Source organism: Lepidochelys kempii, chromosome 7 (assembly GCF_965140265.1).
Source record: "Lepidochelys kempii isolate rLepKem1 chromosome 7, rLepKem1.hap2, whole genome shotgun sequence".
Taxonomy (NCBI): Eukaryota; Metazoa; Chordata; order Testudines; family Cheloniidae; genus Lepidochelys; species Lepidochelys kempii.
This window is the reverse complement of record NC_133262.1, coordinates 26,887,526-26,914,525: the sequence shown is the minus strand read 5'-3', so window position 1 is coordinate 26,914,525 and position 27,000 is coordinate 26,887,526. Positions and strand designations below refer to the sequence as shown.

Genomic DNA, 27,000 nt, shown 5'->3' with positions numbered 1-27,000 from the left:
TTCCATTCATTCTGCTTCTAAGAAAATATATGCAGTCCCTTGATCTCTGTTATAGGCATACCAACTCCATTAGATTTAATGGAAGACACCAAAGCCTTGCAGCAAAAAAGTTGTGAATATTCTTATCATTGGTCATTTTTGATGTGCAATTTACCTTTAAATGATGCAAGTCAACAGGCTAAGGGTCTGGCTAACAAAATACTTTGTGTTGTGTGCTCTTTGTATTATTAATAATTATTATTATTATTGAAATTATATAGGAAAGATTGAATTGTTGAAATAATAAGAGCACCCATCAACCCACACTGAGGGCAAATATTTAGTCAACCTTGCTGCTTTTACTTCCTTACCAACAGGATAGTCTTTCCCAAGATTATTAAACACAGTAATAACAGTAACACAGATACTGACTCCATAGGACTGCTGAAGCACATAACTCAGCTGCTCACATGCACCGAGACAGTATCATTCATATAAATACCTTACAGCACTTTTCAGTTACTACGCTCACATCAAATAATATTCAGCAATTTAAAGCTTGATTTCAAACTCAGGCCACAGTATGCCAAAAGACATGCACGCCTTCTTAAATGTGGCAGAGAAGATCCCACATATTGGGGGATGCTGAAAATTTACTTATGAAGGAGTAGTAAAGCTCTCAGTACAAGACTAATGTCAGTAGACATTTTGGCAGCCAAGTTTTGAAAAAAGTAAAAATCACAATTTTTTTTAAAGGTAAGAGAGGTGGCACAGAGACCAAGAAAAAGAGAATTATACTAATCCTAAGAAGAGATGAATAGGAGCATGCATATTAATCTGGATAGTCTTTACAAGGGCACACATATGGAGACAATGGCAAAGATCTAGATCATAGTTAGTGAGACTGCAATAAAAAGGGAACAGTTGCCACACTGTGGTATCTCAGATATTAAATCTGAAAGACCACCATGATTTCCTATTCTAACCATACTATGACTTCAGTATAGGGTGACCAGATGTCCCAATTTTATAAAGACAGTCTCGATATTTGGGGCTTTTTCTTATATAGGCGCCTATAACCCCCACCCTCTGTCCCGATTTTTCACATTTGCTATCTGGTCACCCTACTTCAGTGTATCAGACAATACAATGTGATAAGTGTTGTTAAATACTGATTTTCTAATAGAGACCACTATTTTTTGCTATTTTTTTGTTTGTATTATAGTAGTGCCTCTTTCAGGAATGGAACTTAATGATCAGGCACTGCTATATAAAAACATTTCTTGTGTTGCACTAATTACATTAGCTTAGTAAGCAAAGCTCTTCAGGGCAGGGACCATCTTTTTGTTATGTATTTGTATCATATCAAGAATAATCAGGCCCTGATCCATGACACTGGCTCCTAGGAACAATACAAATAATGAATGAATGAAAAAGAAAACATCATTTTACTCTGCTACAACAAGAGCAAATGCCATAGTTCATTTATTAAACACTATGGGTTTGATTCACTGCTAGGGGAGGGCTGGTGGAATTACCACTGATATAAGGATTACATTGAGTTTCGCAAACTTAGTTTGCATCTGGGCTTTATAGGAAACTCAATGGAGGAAGCTAAAGATCAGTGCATCGCCAGGCTGCCTGGGTTTCTCCCTAGCCAGCACTTGTTTTGAGTTGCACTGGCTCCCTAAAGTTGCTCCAGTAAAGACGACATCTGGCAGATGTACAGCTACTGGTGGCCTTGGATCTTGGTTTACACCAATAGAAGACAACATGTACCAGGTTGGGGTGACTCTAGCTCATGTGTAATGTTCAATCTGCTGGCACATTCTTTTAAAAAACATAGTCTAACAGAAGACCATCTGAGATTTCATATTTGCAGTCAAAATCCATTATAGCAACCCAAATGTGAGTTATCCATATTGCATTTACTATTTATTTTTCTTCCTTCTCTCTCCTACTTAAGAAATTCACTAAACAGTAAAGAGAAAGGCAGAGAGAGATGTTATCTATTTACTGAACATCTGACATGTGTGCACTGATTGTGGGATGAGGTAGCTGTCTTTTTGCCATTTTCTCATCTTTGTGGAGGGTACTAAATGAGGGGTTGCTACTTGAGGATACTGGTATTAAGTTAATAAGTCATCCAGTGAGTGGGATTTTTCTTGTAAAAATCATATTACCTCAGTCACATGTGGTTTGCCTAAAGGCTCTGTTCAGCTTGCTACAAGTGAGATTGCTATACATCCCTGCACAAAAGCTTCACACTAGACTAGCTGGGTATCTTAATACAGTCAAATATAAAGAAGAAAAGCTAGTCTTGTGGCTAAATCATAGGACTACCATTCAGGAAACCTGGGTCTATTTCTAGCTTGTAACAGTTTGGGCATTTTGCCAGTGTCCCCAGTCTGATTTTGAGGGGTGAGGGATGTATTGTAATTCAGCCTCCATTTTGAGTGTAACCTTTCACTCTATATGCTTGTTATGTTGGATGGCATCATCCCCCTTGTTTGAGGGAGGGTGGGTGGAAAGGTAGATGGGCTGGTGCCTACGTGTCTGAACCTGAATGAAATCAACAATTAAATAGCCTTACTGTGGCAGGATAATGGGTGTTACCAACCCTCTGCCCAGCGGAGCACCCAAAGGATTGGAAAACGGAAATACCCCAGGGCAAGGATAGAAGGAGAAAAGGTGTCAGACTGTTTTAAAAAAGACACACTCACTGTTAAGGAGGGGGGTCACATTAATACCAGAAAAAGAAGACTGGGCAGGAGGAGCCTGGACCAAGACCCAAAAGGACACTGACCAAGACCCAAAAGACTCTCACAAGTGGTGAGGGATATGGAGGGAGGGAATTGTGTACAAGTGTTTGTTGTTTTTTCATAGATCTGTAACTCTCTTGTGCTTTCTACTGGCAAAGTGTGCTTGTGTTTAACAAGTTTCTCTGCAAAGCCTGAGTGTTCCTTACTGTAAACATCATGTGGTCCCTGAAGGGTTAAACTGTAAATCAGAGTACCCATGGGGGACACCTCTAGGGACGACATGCATAAGCTACTGGGGATACTTGCAAGGTTTAGAACTGGTCCTGAAGCCTAGCACAGCTGGACCATGGGGTCCCATATCCCAGAGAAGGGGTACCAGACAGGGAGTCTGCACCCCAGAAATCTGTCTGAGAGGCTGCACTTACAGACAGCATCTGGATGCTGCTAAGACCCAGGGAGTTTGGAAGCTTGTGGAATCCAAACGCTGGGTACAACAAAGCAGCCTGATTATGGTCCACAAGGGGGACCTCAGCCAGGACTATCACACCGTTCTACCACACACTCCCTTTCAACGTTGGACAAAACACAGACAAATATTCAAAAGTGGCCACTGATTTTTTGTGGTTTCAGAGTAACAGCCGTGTTAGTCTGTATTCGCAAAAAGAAAAGGAGTACTTGTGGCACCTTAGAGACTAACCAATTTATTTGAGCATGAGCTTTCGTGAGCTACAGCTCACTTCATCGGATGCATACCGTGGAAACTGCAGCAGACTTTATATACACACAGAGATCATGAAACAATACCTCCTCCCACCCCACTGTCCTGCTGGTAATAGCTTATCTAAAGTGATCATCAAGTTGGACCATTTCCAGCACAAATCCAGGTTTTCTCACCCTCCACCCCGCCGCCACACAAACTCACTCTCCTGCTGGTAATAGCCCATCCAAAGTGACAACTCTCTACACAATGTGCATGATAATCAAGGTGGGCCATTTCCTGCACAAATCCAGGTTCTCTCACCCTCTCAGCCCCCTCCAAAAACCACACACACAAACTCACTATCCTGCTGGTAATAGCTCATCCAAAGTGACCACTCTCCCTACAATGTGCATGGTAATCAAGGTGGGCCATGTCCAGCACAAATCCAGGCTTTCTCACCCCCCCCCTTTTTTTTCCCCCGGGGACACACACACACACACAAACTCACTCTCCTGCTGGCAATAGCTCATCCAAACTGACCACTCTCCAAGTTTAAGTCCAAGTTTAACCAGAACGTCTGGGGAGGGGGGTAGGAAAAAACAAGGGGAAATAGGCTACCTTGCATAATGACTTAGCCACTCCCAGTCTCTATTTAAGTCTAAATTAATAGTATCCAATTTGCAAATGAATTCCAATTCAGCAGTTTCTCGCTGGAGTCTGGATTTGAAGTTTTTTTGTTGTAAGATAGTGACCTTTATGTCGGTGATTGCGTGACCAGAGAGATTGAAGTGTTCTCCGACTGGTTTATGAATGTTATAATTCTTGACATCTGATTTGTGTCCATTTATTCTTTTACGTAAAGACTGTCCAGTTTGACCAATGTAAATGGCAGAGGGGCATTGCTGGCACATGATAGCATATATCACATTGGTGGATGTGCAGGTGAACGAGCCTCTGATAGTGTGGCTGATGTTATTAGGCCCTGTGATGGTGTCCCCTGAATAGATATGTGGGCACAGTTGGCAACGGGCTTTGTTGCAAGGATAAGTTCCTGGGTTAGTGGTTCTGTTGTGTGGTATGTAGTTGCTGGTGAGTATTCGCTTCAGGTTGCGGGGCTGTATGTAGGCAAGGACTGGCCTGTCTCCCAAGATTTGTGAGAGTGTTGGGTCTTCCTTTAGGATAGGTTATAGATCCTTAATAATGCGTTGGAGGGGTTTTAGTTGGGGGCTGAAGGTGACGGCTAGTGGCATTCTCTTATTTTCTTTGTTAGGCCTGTCCTGTAGTAGGTAACTTCTGGGAACTCTTCTGGCTCTATCAATCTGTTTCTTCACTTCCGCAGGTGGGTATTGTAGTTGTAAGAAAGCTTGACAGAGATCTTGTAGGTGTTTGTCTCTGTCTGAGGGGTTGGAGCAAATGCGGTTGTATCACAGAGCTTGGCTGTAGACAATGGATCTTGTGGTGTGGTCAGGGTGAAAGCTGGAGGCATGTAGGTAGGAATAGCGGTCAGTAGGTTTCTGGTATAGAGTGGTGTTTATGTGATCATTGTTTATTAGCACTGTAGTGTCCAGGAAGTGGATCTCTTGTGTGGACTGGACCAGGCTGAGGTTGATGGTGGGATGGAAGTTGTTGAAATCATCATTTTTTGTGCCAACTCAAAGCACATATGGTGGATTTTCAGAGGTGCTGAGCATTGACCCCAAATGGAATTTAAGGATTTCATCTTCATGCAGGAAGTGTAGCTAGAGGCTGTGATGGGATTTTTGTTTCCATATCCTGGTTGTACAAGAACCATGAAAAATAAACCTGTAACCACAGAGAGGTTTGTTTCTACCCTCTAAATCTGGCTCTTCTGCAAAGTTTCTCTCCAGCTGTCCTATACTCTGGTCCTGCCACACTTGCCCTTGTGCCAGAATATTACACTTTCACATTAACCAGTTATGTTTATTTGTAAAACATACTTTGCAATATACTTAATGAAAACAATTAAAGCAGGGCCAAAACCAGAGACCCTTGCTAAGTTTTTAAATAGTCTTACTCATGAAAGCTCCCCCCTAACTTCAACAAGAGCCTTTAAAAATAAACAGGGCCTTATTCTTTTTTCTTATACAGAAAAATTTAAGATTGAGATGTAGGCACAGGCCCAAATACAGTTTTGGTGTAAGTGGGAACAATTCCTATTAACTTCAATGCTACATCTGCTTATATCAAGTCTGAATTTGTTCTACAGGGTCTGTAGAATTTTCTTATATTTTAAATTAAGATTATACTGTTGATAGTTCTGGTTATATCTGAAATGTGCAGCCTTTTGATTATCTTTTTCTCTTTCTATTCTATTCTATTATCTTTTGCTCCTCCATTATTCCATACAGTACATATTTTGGATAATTAGAACTGTGAATATGAATACTTTAAATAAATTCACATAGTACTTTTTTTATTTACTGAGAAAGAGCTAACAGGAGAAGGGGTTTAAAGTGTTCTCTTGGTAAAGTGTCTAAAAGGCGATATACCCAAATATCTAGATATCTGTTTAATGTAGACAGAAAGAAAGAGGTCAAAAAGGGACAGATTTTAGTTGCTTATCTAGAACAGGATGCATTTAAACTAAATAATTGTTTAATAGCATCTCTCCAATATTGGATCTCTTACTTAGGCCTTGGCTTATTTTACACTGAAGGAATTCTGTCCCACATCAAAGACCTCTGTTAAAGAAAAAAAAAATTCCTTTAAAAAGAAACTTTGGCTGAACAAATAATTTTCAATTTAGGAGCAGGTGACAGTAAGATATCTCCCAAGGGCAGACTATTTAGACTTTACATAGAACTAAACAACTCTGTTATGATGAAAGCCGGACATTCCTCAGCACTGGGATCTAATGAAAACGTCAACATTTTATGCAGTTTTGAAGCTGACAATTTAACAGTTTTACATGATCCTTTGAACATTTATCATCAATTTCTACAAGTTAAATTTAGACAAGGGGAATAGTTACATAAAGCAAACAATTTTTGCATATACTAAAAAAACTGCACAAGTTCTTTAAGAAAGCAAATGTGTATTTAACTATTATGTATCTCTTTGCAATAAACTGTCAGTATTATGGAGTCCCATACACAGGAAATCAAATGTTAAAAAAGAAGAATAAATGATTCATCGTGCTAGGCACGATATGCTTTCTCTCTTTCTCTGGAACATATGTTGATAACTGCCACCAATCCCAAAGTCTATTGTGTACATGATTGATGTCTTGTGCAGACAAGGGAGCCAAGGTCAGGATAGCCCAGTGTAAATTATGGTGGCCCAATCTTTCAAAAACTTCTTGTCACTCTGACAAGGAAAGGAAGAGGTGGAAGTGGTAAGATGCAGCCCCAACATGCAAGAGCAGAATTTCAGTTTTGGAAACAGTGGATTTGAGGTGATGGCGACACATCAGTGAGGAAAGGTCTGTAAACACTTTGAGACAAGACAGGTGAGAATGGGGAGAGTCTGGAGGTACATTTGGGAATCGTTTGTATAAAGTTACTAGTTGAAAATATGGGATTGGCTTTAGTCACCAGAAACAGTACAGAGGGAGAAGAAGAAAAGACTGAGGATACAGCATTAAGATTCATGATGAAATAGGGCCAAAGCGGAGAATCACTAGAGAATACAGTGAAGGAGACACTGCAAGACTGGATGAGAACCAAGAGAGAAAAGGAGTTGCAGAACCTAACAGAAGAGAGGAAGTGGAAGCAGACAAATCAAAAAGAATGAGAAAGTGTCACTTTGGATTAGCTAGCCAGGAGTCATTACTAAGTAGAAAGGTGCAAATAATGGAAAATTACTAACTGAATAAATTATTCAAAAATATTGTAGAATTTGTCAAATAAATTATCCAATTAATATTATTTACTTGACTCTATTAGTAACCTGTGGCAGGATGGCTTTGGTGGAGTGTAGAATAGAAGCCAGATTGGAGGGAATTAAGATCAGAGTTGATGTTGATAGAGAGCACACTTGAGGATTTTTAGGTAAAGAGGGACCCAAAGTGTCAAGGGAGTTGAGGGAAGGTTTTCTGAAGATGGAAGATACAATGCAAACAGAACATGGGCTTGTAACACATGAAACAAAGGAAGCCTTCATACTTCAGCACTGTGCTTTAAATATTGTACAGGTATACAATGGCATGGCACTTAGTTAAAACAGATGGAAAAATTACTTCAAAAGAGAGTTTTAAAAGTTTATGCTATTTCACCAAGTGATATTCCTGCTGCTCCTCATGCATTTTGTTTTTAATAATCCTTTGATTGAGAACATTAATTTAATGTATGAAACATATATAAGAAGCCAGCTTTCCACAAGCCTGTTTGCAAAACATTATTTCCAGAAGTGTAGCTTGCTGTCATTAAACATATTTAAATGTTTGTGCCTAGATCATGAATTCATGAATGTGTAATTCATTTCCCTTTTCTAAGCATTCATTATTTTAGAGTTCTGCTTCTGTGAGAAAAAACAGATCTGTATAGAGATTTACCAGTATACCCTTAATTAGTATACAAAAAAACTAAAACTGCTGGAAATGCACAATGGTGGTTCAAGCTTGCCTGAATGTCAGCACAACGACCACACCTGGGACCTAGAAAGCCTATATCTAATGGGTAGTGAAATATAGTTTACAGAAATGGATTCCTTATAGCAAATGTAGAATGACAATACATATGTGGGATATGATTCCTTTACACAAAGTGCCTTATGTACTGTTTATTTCCCATCAAATAAATTTATTAGAGACTGTCATAAATATAAAGGGAAAGGTAACCGCCATTCTGTATACAGTGCTATAAAATCCCTCCTGGCCAGAGGCAACATTCTGTTACCTGTAAAGGGTTAAGAAGCTCAGCTAACCTGGTTGGCACCTGACCCAAAGGACCAATAAGGGGACAAGACACTTTCAAATCTTGGAGGGGGGGGAGGACTTTTGTTTGTGCTCTTTGTTTACGTGGTGGTTGTCTCTTGGGACTGAGAGAGGCCAGACAGAAATCCATCTTCTCCAACCCATCCTAATCCAAGTCTCCAATATTGCAAGCAGTATAGGTAAGCCAGGCAAGGTGGATTAGTTTATCTTTTGTTTTATGTGAATTTTCCCTGTGTTAAGAGGGAGGTTTATTCCTGTTTTCTGTAACTTTAAGGTTTTGCCCAGAGGGGGATCCTCTGTGTTTTGAATCTGAATACCCTATAAAGTATGTTTACCTTTCTTTTTTTAATAAAATCCTTCTCTTAAGAACCTGACTGATTTTTCCATTGTTCCAAGATCCAGGGGTTTGGGTCTTTGATGATTTTGTAACCAATTGGTTAGTATATTATTCTCAAGCCTCCCCAGGAAAGGGGGTGTGTAGGGCTTGGGGAGATATTTTGGGGGGAAGACCTCTCCAAGTGGTCTCTTTCCCTGTTCTTTGTTTAAAACACTTGGTGGTGGCGGCATGCTGTTCAAGGACAAGGCAAAGTTTGTACCTTGGGGAAGTTTTTAACCTAAGCTGGTAAGAATAAGCTCAGGGGGTCTTTCATGTGGGTCCCCACATCTGTACCCTAGAGTTCAGAGTGGGGAAGGAACCCTGACAGAGACTCTTTAAGGCGTATCTGAGAAACTATTTACCTGCACCGGTCAACTGTGGAACAATTCTATCAGGTGAAGTATTTTTTCATATGCACCCTGAACTGTTTATTCATTGTTAGCTTTTCTTGCAGGTTACCCAATTTTTAAAAAAAAATATATTTAAAAATATGCCACATTTTAAGATGTATTTGTCTGCAATTAACATTTGGTTTACTTCTCCCTGTTTCCCTCCCAAATAGCTGAATGCTACATAATTAATACTTCTGAACCAAGAATAAAGCAAATTATTGTTTTCTGGTAACTAAAGGAGTAAGATACAACTAAAAAGAAATAAAAGTAACATATCATTAGCACACACGAGTTAAGATATATACAAACTGAAATGATGTTTTAGCTTCATATAAAAATAATATTTGGAGCTCAAAGTCCAAAATTTACCTAAGTACATTATTAATTTAAGTCCTCACAGCACCTTCAACCCACAGTGGGTTAAGTAGGAATGCACTTAGTACCTAACTGAGGTACTTGGGTTGAATTGTTAATTCACTGTAACTGGAGGCCAGTTTCTAGTTAAAATGATAAAATAAAGGGTTCCCAGAGTTAAAAGGCTTGCAGTTTCGTGATGGGCCTCGGGCTCATGGGATAGGGTGAGGCCTTCGTGGGCCAGGGTCATTACAAGTCAAGGTCCCAACCGTTCTGCATCCTCTGTCCCCCTCACAGGAGGGAGGGTGCTTGGACTCAGAGAGAGCTGAGTCCAGTGGGGAAGGCTGAGAGGAACATACCTCGAGTTATGGGTTACATGGTAAGTAGCCCTGTAATCCCTGCACTGAAACCAATTAAATGCCTGGCGTGGAAGAGTATGGGCGATGGGCAAGTAGTGCCCCTCCCCTGTTCTAAAGTTTAAAAAAAGTTACAGCCTGCCGCTTAATTCCATGCATGTGTCTGTCCTCAATTTGCTGCTGTGTCTGCGTCAAATGGCTACAGCTAGGAATGTCAAACTTTGTTTTGCAGATCTCATTGAAAAAGTCTGCTTGAAGAAAACTTTGAAGAAAATCAATTCAGCAGCTTTGAAGTTGCGGGTTAAAAACTAAAATTTTGTGCATAACTTTTCTTGTATTTTTCTACTTTTTAAAATACATGTATTAAGGACACTGCATTACCGAAACCAGCAGAGGCTGAAAGTGTATCTACAGGCCAAGGAATTTATTAATGCTCTAGGCCAAAAAGCTCTGTATTAAGGAATTTAAAGGATTAATTAAGGATTGCTCTATCTGCTGGAGCCAGGAACCGGGGAGTTGTATGGTGCTCTGCAGAGGAGAGAGTTATTGGGCTATGGAGCCTTTAGTGTAGATATTTTACTAAAGTGTTTTAAACAGGTTGATTTACATAACGTATTTCAGCATAGGGATAGCACCAAAGTTTAGGTGTAAACAGAATAGCTCAGTTTCAAACAACTTTCAAACTCTACAAACTGATTGCACTGGACCAGGGTATACACAAGTTCTGTGAGCAAAGCATTTCTTTTTTTCATATTTCTTTTTCAAAACCATGAAAGTTTAAAACAAAACAAAACAGATTAATTCAATGTTAAGGTTCAAAAATCAAGACCTCAAAAGTCAGGAAATTCCCGGCATGATTAAAATTAATCTGATAGCTGTAACATGACCATGCTATCAATATGTCACATTTTGCAGTTTTATTTTCCTTGTTAAATGAAAACCCAAATTAATATTGTCTGCTACTAATGTGTACCATAAAATAAGTAGGATGTGCTCTGTGTCTAAATTAATGTTGTCAGAGCAACCTTAGTTTTCAGAAATTCCCAATTTTTGAGACTTAAACTTCACATGCCATTAACACAAGTTCATTATTTTTAGTGATGTATGTTTGTATTTATATTGTACAATGCATAAATGTGGCTTTATGCATTTAGGCCTTGGTCCTGAACTACTAAAGTCAGTGGGAGCTTTACCATTGACTTCCATGAGCATACGGTTCAACATTTAAGGAGCTAACAGTAACCACTGCACCTTGTTGCAGATGTGCTGTTATTCTCTCATCCTCTGGAAAGGGTGAATATCTCTAGCTGTGCATGTTTTCCCCTCTTTATGTTGCAGAACCCCACAAAGGGGCAGGTATGGCCAGAGTCAGTAGAATTAACATAGTATCCCATTAATTCCTATATTACCATGTGAAACAGAAATAGCTGGAAGAAAAATTTAGAGTGTAAGTTATTATTAACTTTGCTAAAGCAGCATGCACTTTTGTGCCGCCTCAGGTATTCAGTGAATAGATATAACCATTATCAAAATAAAAGGTAGACACTGTACTCCTTTAAATGTAAATTATTGGTTTTGTAAAGTTAAATGGAGGAGATTCACGTTAATTAATTAATTGTTTATGTGTAATGCATAGTAATATTGTTTCTATACATTACATTTATATTTTGTTTCTTGCATTGTATGATTTTGCCTTGTAAACAGTGTCCATATGTGCTATATTTATAATTGTCTTTGTTTTAAAAGACTCGTTTATAATTAAATATATTCTATGTTTGATCATATTTAAAAGGCATATTACAGACAAGAGGATCGAGACATTACAGAAGGGGCTGATCTAACCACATTAAGTGGGTACGCAGAAAATCGTTTAAACCAGACTCCAAAATATAACAAAAACCTTGTCTCATTCCAAGACAAGCCTGGATGGACTGTACCACTGGTTGTAACCTAGACTGTCCCTCCAAATTTCATATCATATGTATCATATAGACAAAGTATTGAGACATCTGGGAGAGGGTGACAGCAACAAATGTCCATGTGACAAAATCATGCAAACTTTCATTCATAATTTTGCAATGCATAAATGTCACATATATACCACCACTGCACTATAAATATAAATCTATATAAGTACACTTTTAATCAAAATTTTACAATATGCAACTTGTTTGGTATATTTTTTGCAACTATCCATCACAGAAGTATCTTTCACATTATGCATAGGGTTTTTTTTAGCACAGTCATAAATGTATGTCCAATTCATGCTATTACCAGTTAGGAATAAAATCATTGTGCTTTCAAGTAAGAAAATTACTAGGAAGTCTGTTCTGTATTTGTAAGCAAAAATGAGGCACCTTGAATGAAGAAGGAGAATTAAACTAGCCCCAGATATGGCTGAACACTGGCCATGTGTTTCTGAAGCGGGTATCCGCAAACCCCTCCCCACAGAGTCTTTATAGCCAGATCTGTAGACATATAAATGTGAAAATCAAGACATAATCTGGACAAGAATTTGCTGCTATATAGCACATGGAAATCCATCCATTTTTTAGCTTAAGCATTTTTTTTTCTAAAGGGCAGCATTTGGCCTTTGAATAAAATATTTTAAAAGACACTCCCAGCCCCCAATTTATACTGAAAGCTTATTCTATGCTTGAGATCCTATATTTACTTAGTTCAAATATTTATGGGTGTGATGTATATACAGTATTGAACAAAACAGAAACCAGATTCATTCCTTAATGAGTGAGAAGGAATAGAGTTCATATGGGGTGGCTAAATATACCATAGTGTTAAAAAATTGCCAGTTGTTCTTTAAACCAGCAACTCCAAGACATTTTAAGTTATCCCAGTTATTGAACAGAATAACAAAAACAAAAGAAAGTGGCATTAGTTTTTCTTCTATATTATCCAATTTTTAAGACAATGGTTAGAATGTTCAAAAATGTGTTTGAATTTATTCAGCTGTTCTCATAGTTTCATATTTCCTGAGTGACTGCTACACTGTATATGTTCCTATATGAGTGGGTTGAAGCTATCTGACAGGCTGGTTAAAGTTATTAGTCCAGCATCTGAATGCTTGTTCAAATCCTCAGTCATCATTTATTAACAAGCTGGTAAATTCAGATTGACATCTCCATTTTTTTTAACAAAATTAGTAGCTGGTATTTTAAAGGCCAATACATGAACAGATTGCTTTTCCTCTAGACATGTACATAAACTAAAAATGGTGTTAAGTCTTTAAAATACCAGCATTCAGGGGATGGGTAATGGGATACACAGCGCCTTTCAACTGTAGTTCATAGGTATAAATACAGCTCAGGTTGATCATGACCAAAAATCATTATCATCTTATAGATGTTTGTTAGCCTATCCAAAAGATATGGTGGATTCAATCTGCTTTCTAGTGGACAAATGACCACATCAAAACCACCATCACATCTGGCACCCTCACTGGTCATCTCCATAGAATGAGTAAGTACTGAAAGGGCCTAGAAATAAGCCTGACGATAGTAGCTTCATATATCACTTCAACCATCAATGCCACATATTCAACTTAATTCTTTTGTAGAAGATTATCATCTTCAGGTGTATAAAGAACAGGATAGAAAATAATATGGAAAATGTTATAATATCATTAAATAAACTGATGATATACCTCAAGTGGAATATTGAGTTCAGTTCTGGTTACTCCACCTAAAAAAGATACAGCAGAAACAGAAAAGGTCCAGAGAAAGTCAACAAAAATGATCCGACGCATGGAAAGACTTCCATATGAAGGGACTGTTTAGTTTACAGGAGATATGAATAAGAATGGCCTGGAAGAGGTGTATAAAATGATGAATGTTATATATTGTGGGTTCTTAACCTAGGGCTCGTGACCTCCAAGAACAGTTGCAAACAGGTTCCAGAGGGTTGTGAATATCCTCCTTTCCTTTATAGCTAAATTAAAGGGAATAAGGCAATGTGGGGGTCCTGACACCTTTTTCTGTTGCAACAAGGGGTCAAAGCATGGAAAATTTGAGAACCACTGGTGTAGAATGCTGTTATTTAATCTCTCTTTATAGAAGAACGAGGGCATATCCAATTAAATTGAAAGGCAATAAATTTTAAACTGGTAAAAGGAAATACATATAAGCATGAGATGCCATATGAACATTCTTTCACTGAATGTCGCTAAAATGGGTATCTTCCTACTGTTCTTTGGAAGAGAAACACCTCTATTGGAGCTTTTAGCTAATCTATATCTTTTACCCATTATATCCATAATCTTGGAGTCATTCTTGATCCCACGCTCATTATAAGTTCTCATAGGGCTATACTGCAAGCCTGCCTATCATTTCCACAACACAGCCGCCCATTGGCTACGGTCTTGATACTCACTCGGGTTTCTCATTCATCACATCATAGAATCACAGAAGAATCATAGAAGATTAGGGTTGCAAGAGACCTCAGGAGGTCATCTAGTCCAACCCCCTGCTCAAGCAGGACCAACCCCACTAAACCATCCCAGCCAGAACTTTGTCAAGCCGGGCCTTAAAAACCTCTAAGGATGGAGATTCCACCACTTCCCTACGTAACCCATTCCACTGCTTCACCACCCTCCTAGTGAAATAGTTTTTCCTAATATCCAACCTAGACCTCCCCCACTGCAACTTGATACCATTGCTCCTTCTTCTGTCATCTGCCACCACTGAGAACAGTCGAGCTCCATCCTCTTTGGAACCCCCCTTCAGGTAGTTGAAGGCTGCTATCAAATCCCCCCTCTCTCTTCTCTTCTGGAGACTAAATAAGTGCATTTCCCTCAGCCTCGCCTCATAAGTCATGTACCCCAACCCCCTAATCATTTTAGTTGATTACTGTACCTCCCTCCCTCTACGGTTTCCCAAAGTCATGCATACCCAACCACCAGTCTTTCTAGAACATTGTAATAAGTGTGACCACTCATAGGTAAAAACACAACCATAATACACCCATCCTGAAAGACTTCCACTGGCCTCCAAAACCCCCCCCATCCATTAAGAAATTGCTCTCATCTTCAATGATTTTCATAGCTATGGTCCTACCAATTTCTCTCTGAACTCCCAAATACTCTGTCAACTCAATCATCCTTTCAGACCCCCCAGTCTCTATCTTCCTATTTGAAGTCAATACTTTTTTGACACTGCACTAGCTATCACAAACAGTGTATTCACTATCTAGCTAGTTATATCATATTCACCACCTTGGTACCACTCTCTACTTCATGGACATAATTGTTTTGGAAATGCAGCTCAAAACCTACCTCTTCTTTGCAGTGTTCAACAATCATCCTACTAGTTAGTTCCATGTACTGGCACATGTTCCCATCACCTCATTACACTTCCTATGTACTGCCCCCACCTAGGTAAACTAATTATAGTACTGACTTATAACACCTATTGTTGTATTTGCCGTGCACTATGAAATACATTGTTTATGAAAGATATGTAGCAATATTAATCTGTAGGCATTGTAAAGAGATGGTCCTTCCAATGAAAATTTAAGGCAGAGTGACAGAACTGAGTGGGGAACCATGCACTGCTGCCAAATGTGCTGTATCTGTCTTGTGGAGAAATAAAGGACCTCAGTTTCAACAGTGATGAAATTATCATCTTTCCCAAAAGTATCCTACTTTTGCACAGATTCTACCACCCCTGCTCATACTGATTGCTTCCTTACTCTGTGAGTAGCCTCGCTGCAATCAATAGGGATACTTGTCGAGCAAGGTACTAATTAACATAAGCATGAGTGACAGAAACTGACCCTTTTTAAAAAAGGGCTCTGTGTATTTAATTTTCTGTTTCTGTTTTATATTTTACCAGTTTATGTGGCATTTAAAGGGCCAGTTCACAATATAGCAATTTCAGATACCAAATTAAGTGGTATATCTACTGGATGCAAAGTAACAAAAATATTGCACATCACTTGTTTTCTTGAAGTATTTGGAGCAGACATACAAAAGTAACAAAAGGATTGCCAAGCAAATCTACAGTTCTAGTGTTATACCAGCTACATCCCTCAAGAGACTTTAAAAATATTTCTCAGCTGTCATTATGAAAACTAACATTTTAGTGCAACCAAAAAAAAAAATCTGGCCTGATATTGCAGACTGTTACTCACATGAGTGCACACATTTAAGTCAGTAAGGTCTACTTGCATAAGTCAGGACTACATGTGTGATTAAGCATCTGCAGGTCTGGGCTCAACGGTAGCATAAATAATGAAAACATATATTATCTAATCAGAAATATTGATTAAATATTCAAATTGATTTGATAATGCTAGTGATCTAGTCAAGTTTTCTAGGTTCATATTTAATGCTTACTGATCCATTAAGTTGTATCAAAAACATTAACATTTAAATAGATTGAACTGCCTTCAGAGCTGGGCACCCGGCCAGCAGCCACCACTCTCTGGCTGCCCGGCTCTGAAGGCAGTGCTGCGCAGCAGCTCCTAAGTAAGGGTGACAATACCACTACCCCCCTACAATAGCCTTGCGACCCCCTTTTGTGTCAGGACCCCCGGTTTGAGTAACACTGGTCTCTCTCATGAAATCTGTGAGTAAAAGTACACAAAAGACCATATTTCACAGTCCGTGACATGTTTTTCACGCCCGTGAATTTGGTAGGGCCCTAGTAATAAACATGATTAATAATAACATTAAATGAATGAGAATTATCTAAAATCTCATACACCTTTTATTTATTTTTTACTACCAAATTGGAAATGGAGAACATTAATAAAATAGAAATAGACCAGAAACCTTAAGGTTTCATCTAGAGTAATTTTATATTATAACCGAACAACACAAGAACATATGATAAAGGAGTATTCTCAGGTTAAAAATAATATTAAAAAACAAACAAATTTCTTTACTGTGTTACTAATGTTGCCTTGGATTGTTATATTTGAAATAATTTTTAAATCTAACCTTTCAAGATTTATATTTGTTTAGTCTTTGCATTTCATTTAACAAACATAATAAAAATTGACTCATCACTTTCAGTATCTGGTTCTCGGTTACAAATATTTTTACTTTCAGGTTCTCGCTCACTAGCACAACATTGCAATTTGTGGGTTGCAAATCCTGCAGGAGAATGTTTAAATCCAAACAAAAACTGTTTACATTGAAATTTCCACTCTAACAATTTCATGAAAACATTTCTGTTTTTGCTAAACCTTCTTGGTACAATATCTACACTCTCGGCCTAAACCTATATATCAGTGTCACTTTCAATAATATCTCATGAATGGAAATGTACTGCAAATACTGTTATATCAAGACAGTTCAGTTACACAACAGATCTAAATGGCTTCAGCATATTTACTCTATCACACCATATGTGAGGCTGTGGTCTCCACAACAAAACCTTTACACACTGAAGTCATTATCTCTATGAAGTCTGCAACTGGCATTTAAAACTTATTGATGGCCTGGGTATTGGTGGCTCAGTAGGCAGCCCTCTTGCCTGAGGCCCACAAGGTCACTGGTTCACATTCTGCTTAGGAAAAAAGCTGGACATATTCCAGAATTGTGTGTGGGCTGTGCTAGGCTCCTGGAGGGGAAGTCCTTAGGATAGTAAGTGAAACCCTGTCTGTTTTGTGCATATCAAGGTTCTCATGGTAATGGAAGAGGAAGAATGGGTAAGAAATGTAAGTTTAATATGCCTGGAGCAAATGAGTGTACGTGTTGAAGATCCTGCATTCAACTATGTAAGCACAGAATGGTAGAAGAATAACATAACCTCCATATTTTTGGACTTCTTCACAAATCATTTCTGACTTTGTATTAGGCATGTTTGCAAGAGACATGTTCAAAGACACCACTAAACATGATCATCATTAACTGATTTCTTTATACTTGCTGGACTGACCTGGGATTCAGTTTCACACTTTGGGCCTGTGAAAAATGTATGCATAATTTTGGTAAGTAGGACGTTTAATCAAGAAATTTTTAAGATGGTAAAAACTTGTCACATACTGCAATCTGTCTGTTGACATTACAATATGCATCAAGGAAAAATCTTCAGCAAATATTAAAATCAGTACTGGCAACTGATTTAGAAAACAATATAAAATTAAGATTCAACCTGCTCTGGTGTTAATCTTTGATATGTGGTTATCCCAGATGTCTCTCTCTTCCTCCTCCTCTTTATAGACAGGTAAAGATGGATCTCTTGAAGGAACTGGGGATCACACTCTAGGCAAAGGTTGGACAGGTGATCAATGTACAGCGTGAGATTTGCCATGGCTATGTGCCTCCAACAGTGACTGGATCATCTAGTTTAAAAAGACAACACATTCAAAATTGTAATATTTTATTTAAAACATGCATAAGGGAAAAACAAGTATGGGGAGAAATAGTGTATTTGAAGAACAAGAAATATATCCAGATGACCAAACTTGTCATATTGTAAATTAGCCCATTTCATTTATTTCCCTTTTTAATACTCTGTTGCCTTAATGATTTAACTCAAGAGTCAGGATTTATTGGCCAGCATCCCAATACCACTGATTGGATGTGTCCAACAATTGTCAACAAGGTGCTAAATTGTTCTTGTCATCTTTAGTTTCCTGCTTGTATCTCTTCAATGACATCTGATGCAACTCTGAAAAGTGGCATGCATCACCAGTACCATGAAAAATCAGGGATTGATTCATTGCGCTAAATGGGCTTTGCATCAGGACTTTAGTAAATAAAATGAGATTTCACTCAGCAATGCCCTAGAAGGCAACTCTAAATCCAGTCTCATAAGAGTGCAACACATTGATTCTGTCAGCTGGCAACTCCAACTCTGATATAGTAAATAACTGCCTTTTTTTTTAACATGGGAAACCCAAATAACTGTTAATAACCTGGATCCTTAGGTTTAGCTTTGGCCAATGTTCATTTTCTAGATGGAAAAACTATGATGTATTTAAGCAACAGATTTTGCACAATTGAAAGGGATCATGAATGACCAGCATCACAAAATCTTTAGGGTATCACCAAATTCCAGAGTAAGTAATAAGATTCACCCCGAAAAAAAAAAGACAGCATTACTTATATTTTAGAAAAAATAGCTTAATATAATCCTGCTGCAAATCAGCAAATGTTCTAAGGTAAAACAAATTCATTTTTTCTCTAATATATAACAAGAAGCCATTTCATAGAGGAGTGAAGGATATCCTCTTAACCTGTGATAACAAATTTGTTTGTTTTTTTCTCTTCTTAGTAAGAAAGCAATTAGATTTTTCCAATAAAAATATCCTTGTGCATATATAAACACTACTGGTAATCACGTAATTACCTTACCCAATCAAATTAAATTGCTGTCAGTTGAGTTCCCACTGCTGATTAACTTTCGTATATTTTAAATCTAAATGAAGTCTTTGGTAAAGTGCACTTAGCCATTTACAAAGCTGTCTCTATGATTCTACAAGGCATAACAGCAATATATTATTTGCCATAATCATCCAATGTTCAAGGTCAAGGATAGCTCATACTGAACCCCTTTTATAAAGCCTTAAAGAAACACAGAATTAAACTATGTTGCTTATTTTTGTGTTCTTTGCCATAACTTCTAAATGTAATAGTAACCTTTGACCCCCACACATTAAACACTGTAATTATGTAATTAAAACTAATTATGTAATTTATCTTACATATTTTTATCCTACAGGAGGCAGGTCAATTACTTCACTTGTTGACCTTAGAAGATTTCACAATTTGAAGCGTAACAACAAGGTTTTAAAGTACAAGTAGAAAAGTACACTACATCTACAAAACTCATCAAATGAATATTATGGAAGCACTTACAAATCCTTATACTTTATATTTTGTAAAATAAATCTCTTGATGATTATTTCATTCCCTTATGTATCTTCCATAATTAGAAATATTAACATATTATTTATGGACAAATCTTACATACAGTACCTGCCAACTGTAATTGCCTGTGTAGGGGGGTTCCATATTTCCCTTCCGTCTAATCTGTCCTAATTTCCTCTCTTATCATACACTCTTCTCCCTACCGTTTTCCTTTAGTCTGCTCTGCATTTCTTTCTCTTCTCTCTTTTCCACTTATACTCTCATACCTTTTTCTTTCCCTTTTTGTCTTCTTTGTTCTAACTTCTGTATCCCATCACCATCAGGAAAACCTATTAGTAGGTGAAATATTCTCTCAGTGCCGTAGCTGTACTACTGGTCTGTTCTCATCCCCACCCGCAATGCTGCGCTGACATTTCACATCAGCTAATGACCACCCTGCACTTTTAACCGGGGGGGGGGGGGGATTTGGCTGTCTGGCTGTCTGAATGACGGGAACTCTGCTTTATGGCTTGTGGGGGAGGAGATAAAAACTGCTGCAAAAGGGTCAGTATGGTTGCTGACTCATCTCCTGGGAATGAGGGGCTTAAAAGAGGCAGACCTGTGCCTTAACCCTCCCTTTTTCGTGGTGCAGGCTGAGGCGGCACAGACCCTTCCTCCCCTTTAGGTGGTAAAATACTAGGTTTGGTCTAGACCTGCTGTGGGCATTACGCTAGCCGCCCCTTTGTTGAGAGGGGCTGGGACAGAATTTTTCCCTTGCTACCATATTGGCCTAGGTGGAATTGGGTTTTTTTGCCTTCCCCACAGCAAGTTCAGGTGGGCTCTGTTCATGCATGGCATGAAGGGCAGTAGGCCATATGTCACAACTCATTATTTAAGTGTAGGGTGGATGTCCAGTGCAGGTACTCCATAGGAAAGGCAACCAGTGACCGGATAAATGGCTTGGAAAAGGACTTAAAAGGTGTTCGGTAAAGGAGCAAATAGGGGGTGGTTGGGGACTCCTATGATTGATACAGCAGGCAGCCAACCCCCATTATTATAGCCCACCTTAACTCTCCTACGAGGGTGGGGGGTGGATGGTAAGGTTCCAGCAATGGATTTGCTAGAGGGACCTGGATGGAAAAAGAGGGGGAGCCGGGGAAGCCCCTGGGTATGGCAAGGTCCCAGGAATGGATTTGCTGGAGGGACCTGAATGGAAAAACAGGGGGAGCTGGTAAAAGCCCCCTCCCCCCCGGTAATTATGGAATAAACATTGGGGTTACCTGCACTGTACACTTTTATCTGCAGGGTAGTCCCAGACATCTAATAATACAGGTGCGGCCTCATTAAACCCATGTCAAATGTCTCCTGTCCTTCTTTTGGTATAGCCAGACAATGGTTGGAGTGGCTTCTGGTAGTAGTGAGTCAGCAAAGGGAAGGAGTAGTGGATTAGAGGCAATCACAGCGAAAGCAAGAAAACATGGTACAGTTTAAAAGTGGGCCTCTCAAATGTACCATATTTTCCAGCATGAGAAATTTGGTACAACTGAAATACATACAACTAAATTATTCAGTGTGTATCAATTCTTTAATACCATCTTTAACCTTTTTGAGAAGTACACACAGCATTATAAGTTTTTAAAAAATTACATTTAAGGCACATACAGTACCTCTTGATGCATGAGGAAATCCTCATTTTTGTGGTATGGTAAAATGATGATGATCATCATCATAAATCAACCATTTTTAACTTTTCAGTAAACTAATTCCTATGTAATTTTGGTCAAAGCTGTCTCTCAACAGAGAAAGGCCAACTGACAAAGTAAGCAGGCATGTATGCCTGTATGCTCTAGCTCATTAAGGGCCAGACTGTGATTCCCTTACTCAAGGAATAGTACCTTACATCACAAGTAGTCTCTCTGAATTCAACAAGTAGTCTCTCTGAATTCAACAGAGTTAATTGTAGAGCCAAGCACTAGACAATCTGTCCCTAAATTTGCTCTGTTTACGTTTTGCTATGTATGGGGATCAATTTATACTTTTACAGAAACCAGTTACTGGCAAATTCAAGGTAGCTATAAGTCTTTGCCATATGCCAAAAAGTAAAGCAAAGATAGCTAAAACTGATTTCCTTACAGAAGCATTTTTGGTCATGCATCAGTTATATCAGACACACCATCTTCCTTTGTATTCTCACCTTAGAAGAGGCTGACCACAGTGAAAGAACTAATGAAGGCTGCGTACAGACAGGTTGGACGGATATCAGTTAACCTTTGACATAATAGGAACCAAGATCAATGAACTCAGAATAGAGAGTTATAACAGGAAAAAACAACTTAAGAAGATAGCAAACCTGACTTCAGCAGGAAATCATGAACTGTAGCTGATTTATATAATATTAAAGTACCATAAAACTTTTGGACAACAGATCAAAGGAGAATATATATAAATATATATTCTACCCAGGGGAGTTGAGGAGACTGTTCCTTATGCTTTCCTTTGAGGAAAAGGTCCCTTCTCTTTTGAAAAAGAACATTAAAACTCTGAAATCAATATATGTTGTCCCAGCTTAGAGAACCTCACATGGAAGAAAAAGAATTTGCAAATGAGACCAAATACGGTGCTATTGAAAAATACTGGATTAGAGGAATTGGGACAGAATCCTACAATTGGCCAAATAGCAGCAGGAAATCAGCTTCTAAAACAGCAGGATTCAGTTCTTTCCAGACGTGAGTGACATAATACAGGCAAAACAAGGGCACTTTTAGCAGATAGATGTATGCTTTGGAAAAAGAAACTGATGTAGAACTTACGGGTGATTTCTCTAAACGCAATATACATTTTGGAAGATTATGTTGTATATGGGTAACACGGCATTACATTTTTAAGACAGGAACAAAGAAGAATCATCTCAATGTGGGATACGTATGACTATATTCTGAAACTGCTGCATCAGAGGGATAAAGCCAAACACATTTTTGATACTTTGGCTGCTGTAGAAGCATGTCTTCAATCTTTTGCTGGACAATTCCCTGTCTATTAATTTGAATATATATGCAAATATTAGTCCAAAATGGCTGAGTTATCTGGAATGAATCAGTAACAGAGTGTCTATGTAACTTTTACTGATTATTCATGTATTTTGTGTTATAGTATTCATGGAAATGAACATTTAAAGGTTCTGCAGGGAACAGTTTTGCGTTTGCAGAAAGATGAACTGGATAATCTTACAGCTCTTAGATACCACAATAAAAGGTGTTATATGAAAACAGAAGATCAATAGACAGATCTTTTCCATTTCCAACTTCTCTATGATTCTATGAAATTTTACTTTTCTTATAAACTCCTATTTTCTCAGAATGTTCCATTTGGGGGCTGAGATTCCACATGCTTTGTCTCGTGCCAAATGTAATATTTTTGGGAAAAGCTTGAAGAAAATCCATTTAGATGTTTTTGAACTAGGTAACTGAGAAAATTCTGCTTACACATTTCAAATGGTTTCCCCCACTCACAAATAATTCAAAAGTGACTATTTTAAAGTATTTTACAACTTGAAGTAAATGTCTCTAGTTCTCAAGTAATAGGTACTTAAGTAAGTTTGGAAAAATTATCATTCCCTCCATAGGCAGAAGGATCCCAGGGATTCCAGCACAGGCCACAGCTACTTCTACATCATCATCTATCCCTTCTCTGGTTGTCTGGAACACTGCAAGATGCAAGATTTCAGGATGAGAGGGTTGTTGGAAGAGCTACAGAGATGGCATCCCCTGTGGTTCTGTTTAATCCTTGTTAGCATTAATTTACCCAATTTTCTTCTCCACAGTTTGGAAACCACCCTTAAGTAGTTCCCCATGGTAAATGGATCCAACATAAACCATGCTAAAAGGGAGAAGGAGCCACTCAGAGAAGAACCAAACCTCAGTGCAAAGGCATAGGTTTTCTATGTAAATAGCAGGTTTAGAGGGTTGGAACTCTTGGCAGAGCTAGGAATAAAAGTCAAGTGCTTAATCTCTTGCTCACTCTACTAGTCAATATGGCTTTCCTGTCAACTACAGTATTGAGTAGTTGCATAAATAAGTAGCCATCTTGTTTTCATCATTACAGGGAGTGTGACGACTTACGTATGTGAATGTATTGTACATTTATAGCATGTATGGTGCAAAGCAATTCTGTAAAAGCTGATTAAGACATTAAACTCTGCTAAAAATTGGATGTTCTGTGAATGTTTGCTTTTTGGCCTTTTCCCAACCTTTTCCCCTACCAAGTGATGGAGGACAGCTGGAATGGACTAACATTCGAGAGACAAGAGATTTTTTTCCAGTTTGAAGGTATTACTTGCATGTTATTACATTTACATAAAGGATTCTCATTTTTCCCATATATAGTATTGTGCTACAGTATGTGAATGCTCTTTAGCCACCTCCTCCCTCAAAATGCAAAACAGAATTATGCTCACTGTCATTCAATTGTTTTCTAAACAAAGAGCTGATGCAAATCTACTTTTGTTTGGTCTGCATTATGCTGACAGCAATTAATTCTGTATGTAGCCTAAAACATAAAGGCATACAACTATCACACATGTTTTTAGTCTGCAAGCAAGTTATCCAATTATTCTAGGTAAACTTTATGATCACAACCATTCTTACCAACTTTCATATGATAGGTTATTTTCTTCTTAATGGCTTAAGACTCATATACTTAGCTATGAGGAATCTACTCTGAGTGCTGGTCATGTTTTACTTCCTGATCTTGAAATAATATATTGAATGTGCACACTTTGTTTATACATATTAGTAAAAAGATACTAAAAGCATGCTGAGAAATAACGTTCCATGCCTCAGGACTAAAATAAGTTCTCCTTATAAATAGAGCCTGTGTAAATCATGGACAAAGTTGACAAATTTCATGGATTAGTCATGGTGAAAATATCAGATTTCATGGTTTAAAACAGTTTAATAGGAAAGCCATATTAGAACTCCTGATTAACAAAGCTTCTACATATTTCTGAAGAATAAAATGTAATGATTGTGCATAGAAGTCTGTTAACCTTTTTACACTTGTACAATGTCAGTGTAGTATAAATCGTTCTCATCTACCGAATGCATTCTAAGGCTCTGAAATCTACATTTAGTTACATTATGCATGATACAGTAGAACCAAAAGGTCTACAAATCAAATTATAAGAAACATTACATTAATGTTATTATTGTCCATTCCTCTATTCAATCAGCTTTCATTGCCATTTAATGAGAAAATACTTAAGTCATACAGAAAAGACATATGCCTCAGCATCAACAGAATTACAGTAGGAAACACAAACTTAAAATTAAAATAGTTGATCTTGCAGGGTAATAGGTTATATCTAGTGTATTTCATTAAAGAAAGAGCGAAGGGGAAAAAAATCAACTCCAGAAGTGCCACTTTAACAGAACATCTTGGTACTATGGTAAAGAAATAAATTTCATATAAGTGAAGCATCACTTGGAGGAAAGAAAAACAATCATTTTTTCATGTAAAACTTTTAAGTCATTCCTGATGATGTAATTTAAAATGAGGCCTTATTTAAAAGAGAAGTTACATGAGAGCATGTGATTCAAACAAATGTGTTGACTGTATCACTATCTGGCCTGAAGCCCACATCTCCTCTTTCTGGTTAGCCATATAGACCACTTGTCATGTTTGCATATAAAGACAGCCAATTTGTCAGACATTTGCTTTAATTCTCTTTCTTTGTCTTCTTAACAATAACCTACATATATATCATGGTCATCAATATTATATATCTGACTGGAGAATGGAAATTCATTTGTGTCTACGACTTATTTCCTTTGCATGCAATCCTCCTGGGTCTTTTAGGATGTACTTAATAAGAACCACATTATTCTGCTTGAGGAAGTCCTTGAGCAGACTTTGAGAAGCAGTATGGCAAATTACTTTCAGAACATGGAAGGTCAGGTTGGAAATAAAAGCTGCAGTTATCTGTAGTACTTTTTTCAGTTTAGAAAGTAAGAAAGGGGGGGGGGGGGCTAAACTTCCAAGAAAAGATTTGTTGTCTCTTTGTGAAGGGTATGTTTATTTACTCCTAATACAATAATGCCTTAAACATTAACTGTAATACATTCAAACTACATTTTTCAGTTAAACTGCGTGTTTTGAACACACAAAATGGAGCTATTTTTTCCAAACATGTTTAAACACTTTTGTTACCACAAATCTAGGAGATCCAGGCTACGTCTACACTTGGACCTACAGGTGTAACTCTCAGCTCACATAGGCATACTTGCACTCACTCTCATCGAGTTAGCATGCTAAAAATATTAGTGTAGTCATAGCATGGGCAGCCGCAACACAGGAAAGCTACTCTAAGTACAAACCTCCTTGAACCCCTTGGGTATGTACTTGAGTCAGCTAGCCTGTGCCGTCGCTCACTGCTATTTATGCTACTGTGACTACACAACTATTTTTAGCATGCTATCTCAATGAAAGGTATCATGAATATGTCTATGTGAGCCGGGACTCACACCCCTAGCTCCAAGTGGAGACGTAGCCCCAGTATCACATACATTAAAAGCATATTAAAAGAAAAATATTTTGGTTGCAAAGTCAAGCACTTGAAATTTATGCAATGCCCGGTTTAAGCTTGCTCGTGGAACCTTAATTCTGCTCCCTTGGGTATATGCATTATGATAACCCTGTTCCAGTCCTTAACTACACGATAACATGCTATTATCTACACAGGATCCGTGCCTCATTCAGTGAAAAGGCTGGACAGTGCTAAGGGAATAGGGCATCTGTTCAATCTATAAAATATTTCTTATTAATCTAATCTTTTAATGTGTGTCCCTATACTTTATTAACTGCACACCATCCAAATCCAGCCTTTATTTATTATGAATTGCTTCACAGACTTTTCAGTGCTGCTCATCATCACAATATCTGAGCACCTCATGACCATAAATGAACTGACCTGAATATTTCCCCTGTGACACGGAGAGTACATTTAGCAACTTCCCCAAGGCACAAGTCCTTCCTTGTCCCTGGATGGGTACTGCTGCCATCACCAAGTGAGTTAGATAAAGATTCAGGAAAAGGACCACTTGGAGTTCCTGTTTCCCTAAAATATCCCCTCAAGTTCCTTCACCCCCTTTCCTGGAGAGGCTTGGGAATAATCTACCAACCAAATAGGTTAACAAGGTGAGCCCAGAGCAGCCCCTTGGGTTTTTAGGACACTAAAAACCGATCAGGTTCTTAAAAACAGAACTTTATTATAAAAACAAAATAGAAGTACCTCTGTAAAATCAGGATGGAAGGTAATTTTACAGGGTAATCAGATTTAAAACATAGAGGATTCCCCTCTAGGCAAAACTTTAAAGTTA

The 27,000-nt window shown here is 38.1% G+C and overlaps 1 protein-coding gene across 10 annotated transcripts in view; it reads right to left on the bottom strand.

The window, feature by feature from the left end:
* Nucleotides 1-27,000, bottom strand: part of ERC2 (ELKS/RAB6-interacting/CAST family member 2) — an 830,030-nt gene that overhangs the window by 54,162 nt on the left and 748,868 nt on the right. For 9 of the 10 annotated variants that reach the window (XR_012159812.1, XR_012159814.1, XR_012159815.1 and 6 more), the window contains one exon: nucleotides 17,928-18,117. The exons of the other annotated variant lie outside the window; for it this stretch is intronic. The gene's annotated coding sequence lies outside the window, so the exon portion shown is untranslated. The remainder of the gene's footprint in view (nucleotides 1-17,927; nucleotides 18,118-27,000) is intronic. 10 annotated transcript variants of the gene reach the window in all.